This window comes from Echinops telfairi, unplaced genomic scaffold (assembly GCF_000313985.2).
Source record: "Echinops telfairi isolate 266 unplaced genomic scaffold, ASM31398v2 ScPeMD7_36;HRSCAF=134, whole genome shotgun sequence".
NCBI classification, from domain to species: domain Eukaryota; kingdom Metazoa; phylum Chordata; class Mammalia; order Afrosoricida; family Tenrecidae; genus Echinops; species Echinops telfairi.
The window spans coordinates 4,068,386-4,073,361 of NW_022103934.1; positions in this window are offsets into that span (position 1 = coordinate 4,068,386).

Below are 4,976 nucleotides of genomic sequence, written 5' to 3' on the forward strand. Positions count from 1 at the left end.
GGGCCCCAAACCTCGCCCGGGGAACGCAGGGGCACAGCGGAGACCCAGGGGACACGTGTGGTCACATGTTTCTACAGACACAAGCAGCGACGGACACACCTGAGCACGCACGGCGTGAAGAACACACACACACACACACACACACACACACACACACACACACACACACACACGGCGGTCTGGCAGACAGTTACCAGCCTCCTCTCTGACACAAAGTAGCCCTGACTGGACTGTTTGCCAATTTCTCTGGTGTAAATACTCCCTCTGTGGCCGATGCTGATGCCAGCGTGATGATGCTACCTGTGACGATGCTTGGAGCCGAGGGCCGGTGTGAGCCGGCTCAGCACCGATGGATGCGTTCCAAGAGACATTAGCCCCCAGCACCCAGGTCCCAGGTCCCAGTGGGTCCAGGTAGATGTGCTGTGGGCCGTCTCTCCTCTTTGTCTCTCTCCGTGGAGATCCCATCCTGTCTCCTACTCACCCCTGTCCAGGATCCTCTTCCCCCAACTTTAAACTCTGTCCCCACTCCACACTGCCCTTTACACCCTGTGACTACTCCAGCGCCCCAACTGCAGGATGATCCTGTAGCCTCCCTCCCGTGCTTCCACGTTGACCCCCATTATCTCACTTCCCGGGGTCCCCTCTGCCTGCTGACCCAGCCTGCCCTGGGTCTCCTTCATGCCAGCGTGGCCCCCCTGAAGCACCTGGTCCCACAGCCACCCTCGGCTCCAGGACCACCCTCTCCTTCCCAGAAGGCTCTGCAGGCCCCAGTGGTCACTGCCCCAGCCAGCAACCGTCCCTCTGCCCCTCAGACACCAGCGGTAGAGATGCACAGGGAGACAGAGATGGAGAGACACACACACAGAAAGACAGAGGCACCAAGAGATGCACAGAGACAGAGAGACACATACAGAGACAGAAACGGAGAGACAGAAGCAGAGAGACAGAGAGTCTGAGACAGATGGAGAGACACAGAGCCAGAGAGACACACAGAGCGTTAGACACAGAAAAGGACAAAGAGAGACGGGTAGAGAAACGGAGGCCAAAGGAGAGTCAGGGCACTCCGTCCTTCTTGACTTTATCCCTCACCCGTCTGGTAAGGGAGAGAGATGCGGCTCTCTACTCCTGTAAAGAGCTAGAGTAGAATCCCAGAACCCGACACACCATACACACTCGTGTAGAAGCGGAGGTTTTCAGCACATTTTTTTAATGCAGCTTTGTGGTAGAATTAGGTGCCTCGGCTGCTATTCGGGTCGGCTTATGCTTGAGGATATACGGTAATCGGATTCCTGTCGAGAAAACTTTGCATCAGAGCTGGAACAAAACATCAGAATCCAACCCGATACATGATTTTCGTAAACAGAAGCAGTTCATGGGTGTCGGTCACTTGGCAGCAGCGTTAGTTGGTGTTGTTAGTACACGCTGTTTAAACCTTTGGCGTCTGGGTTCCAAGCATTTTGCTGTAATTTTCTTAGTTTTTGTGGCTTTTTGTATTGTTTTTAGATAAAAACTATGGGTCCTAAGAAAGACTTTTTTTGTAAAGAATCATCATGATAAGAAACTGGTTAACCACATTATCGATATTGTTTATGATAATTGAGTAAACCCTTTTAGAAAACAGTTAAGGAAATGCCAACAGCAGACCACAATAAGCAGATTTTTTTCTTAAGAGAAAGCCAGCCAGATCCTAGTGAAAAAAGGCAAAGAAGGAAAAAACTCCTGAAAAACAGCTACCAGTTGATTTTATGGAAGGGAATTCCCCTTCCAAACAGTGACTCTCTCTCCATGCCTCCTCTCCACATCCATGTCCACAGACCCAGATCCTCATCCGTCTCAAGGTACGGGCCGTGCTGTAGCTGGTAAAAACTTTTAATGTTGTGTTTCTTATTTAAATTATATTACTTACCACCGAACTCACTTACTTTGAAATGTCTGTGTAATGTTTTGTATCAAAAGGCAAGGTTAGGGTGAAAACCTGGTGGTCGAGAATGGATTATTCCGTTTTCAGTTATTTCTTATGGGGAAAAACGGGTTCGGAACTCGACTGCATCGCATCTTGACGTTCCTTCTAGAACGGATTAGCGGCGAGGTCCGCTGGGGGGGCTACTGTACAGCCTCGGGAACCCACAGGGGCAGGTTGACCTTGTCCTACAGGGTCGCTATGAGTTTGTCCTAGTAATTCTCCCTTCCAAGCTTATTCTCAATTTGTCCAAATCTGTCCACTGCTGACCACCGCTCTGCCCCGCCCAGGCCCGGTGCTGCTGCCCCCTGGCTTCTCCCAGTCTGGCCACGTCTGTCCCCAACCAGAGGGACATGGTGCAGTGGGCAACTCTTCGGGCTGACTGCTAACTGCAAGGCCTGCAGTTCAAACTCACTGGCTGCTCCATCGGTAAATATTTGCAGCCTTGGGAACTCTAGGGAGCAGCTCGGCTCTGTCTCGGGGTCTTCCTGGACTCGAGGGCAGTGGGCTTTCTCAGTTCGGAGGCCCCGGGGCTGGCGCCCTGGGTCCTGGCTTCCCCCTGTCACCAGTCAGCAGTGTAGTGAAGTTCAGCCCTTCCTGGCACCTCCCCTAGGCCCCATTGCTCACCCCCTCACTCCAGCCCAACGGTCATTCACTTATTTCGGTTCCTCAAATGGGTGCTTCCTCCTCACTGCCGCCCTTAGCACATGCTGTTCCCTCAGCGAGGAATGTCCTTCCCACCCACCTTCTCTCGAGATGCTTCTCGTGGCCCCTCCCCCAGGAAGGCTTCCATTGAAACATAAACCAACCCCATTTCGATTATCCTCACGGCTCAGGAATAATCCAGACTATAATGCCTACCTCCCTGCACTCACACCCCGCCCCGTCCCTCCCTGTGCCCCCCATCTCTAGCCTCTCAGGCCTCCTCAGGGTCCCTCTGATGTTCGTTCACCCCCACAGGCATGGTCCTGCCCAGGACCTCTGCACTGGCGGTTCCTTTTCCCAGCATGCTCTCCACCTGCTGGCTCCCTCCACCTGACCAAACATGACGTCCTTCTCCAGGAACTGGTCTCTCCTGACAACAGGTCCCAAGTCTGTAAGAAGCCTTGCCCACCTTCTCTCTAAAGGAGCCCTCTGGCCAAACTCAGGGTTTCTGATACTGTGGATCTTTGTGGGAGTGGACGGCCTCACCTTTCTCCCGAGGAGCTGCTGGGTTTAAATTGCCCACCTTGCATTTAGCAGGCTGGCACAGAACCCCAGTGCCACCAGGGCTCCTTGGACAGAGTGAAACAGGTGCAAAGGACTTGGAGGACGGATCCAGGTGGGCAGAAAAGCAAAGGCAAGAGCCCCGCAGTAGCAAGGAGAATCACCATCGAATGACCCGACAAACAAGGTCACTGTGTGCTTGCTGGTCTGTAGTGAACAATCTCAACTGGTAGTGCAGTGGTTACTCATTGGGCTGATAACTGCAAGCTCAGCAGTTCGAAACCATTAGCCACTCTGCAGGAGAAAGATGAGGCTCCCTATTCCCATCAAGAGTCACAGTCTTGGAAGCCCACATGGGCTGTACTTGATGGCAGTAATTTTGAGTGAGCAAGTGCTCATGTCCCCCACATGGAAGACTCTGCATCTAGGGGTGGCTGGTGTCTTTCTCCCAACCCCACAGTACCTTCCTACAGAGCCAACGTCTCTTTAGGCTTTGGGATATTTGTGACAAGGTTGGCAGTTCAAACCTACCAACCGCTCCATGGGAGAGAGAGGAGGCTATCTGCTCCTATAAACATTTACGGTCTCAGAAATCCTGTATAGGTTTCTATGAGGTGGAAAGAGCCCTGGTGTTGTAGTGGTTACATGTTGGGCCACTAACCACAAGGTTAGCAGTTCAAAACCTCCAACCGCTCCTCTGGAGAAAGATGAGGTTTTCTACTCTTGTCAAGAGTTACCATCTCAGAAACCCACAGGGGCAGTGCTACTCTGTCCTATACAGTCACTATGAGCTAGAATCGGCTTGATGGCAATGAGTCTGTTAGTACAAACTGGAATCCATTTAATAGCAGTGAGTCTTGGTTTGGGTTTGGTGGGGACGGAATGCCCAGTAAGCAAGTAAGCATGGGCTTAAGTCTGGCCTTATCTTGCTTGTTAGCTCATCCGCCCATGACAAGAAGGAGCGAGGATTCTGATTCTATGAGCCATGGTATCTCAGTTCACTAGCGCTGCTAGACTAGACACACCAAAAGGGGATGGCTTTGACAGGCAGACATTTATTTTCTCACAGTTTAGGAGGCTAGAAGTCTGAATTCAGAGCACAGCTCTAGGGGAAGACCCTCTCTCTGCGTGGGTTCAGGGGGGTGGATTGAGGTGGGAGTCGCCATCTCCTTCATGACCTTCATGCAGAATGGCAACTATCTCCCCCATCACTGTGCTTAATCAGCTCCTCTTATATTTTATACAAGATTGACTCAAAACACACCTTGCGTGAATCTTCCCTCATCAATGTAAGAACCGAGTCCCAAGTGGGATTGTAACCATAGCCATCGTGTTTAGGGTTCACAACATGTCTCCATACACCCGCTCCCCACAGCCCCCAGGGCACACAATTCAACTCATAACACATGGGTCCCTCAAGAAAGTCTGAATTACAGGTGAAGCCAAGTTCTCTTGCCTTTGACTACAAAGGAGGGGCTTCTTCAGCTTATAGAAAGGGGTCCTAGAGGGCAGTGATTCACTCCGCCTCGCCCAGGACTAAATGAAGACAAGAAAAACAATCCAGGGCTTGAAAACCCACCCAAAGGCCATCACCCAAGGGACCTAGGTGGCAGACATAGTGACCACCGGGTGTACTCTGCCTTCTCCCCCTATTCACAGAGTGGTGACAGCTGTTGTTTTAGGGCAGTGGTTCTCAACCTTCCTCATGCCGAGACCCTTTCATACAGTTCATGTGGTGGTGACCCCCTAACCATAAAATTGTCTTCATTGCTACTTCATCACTGTCACTTTGCTACTGTGATGAATCGGG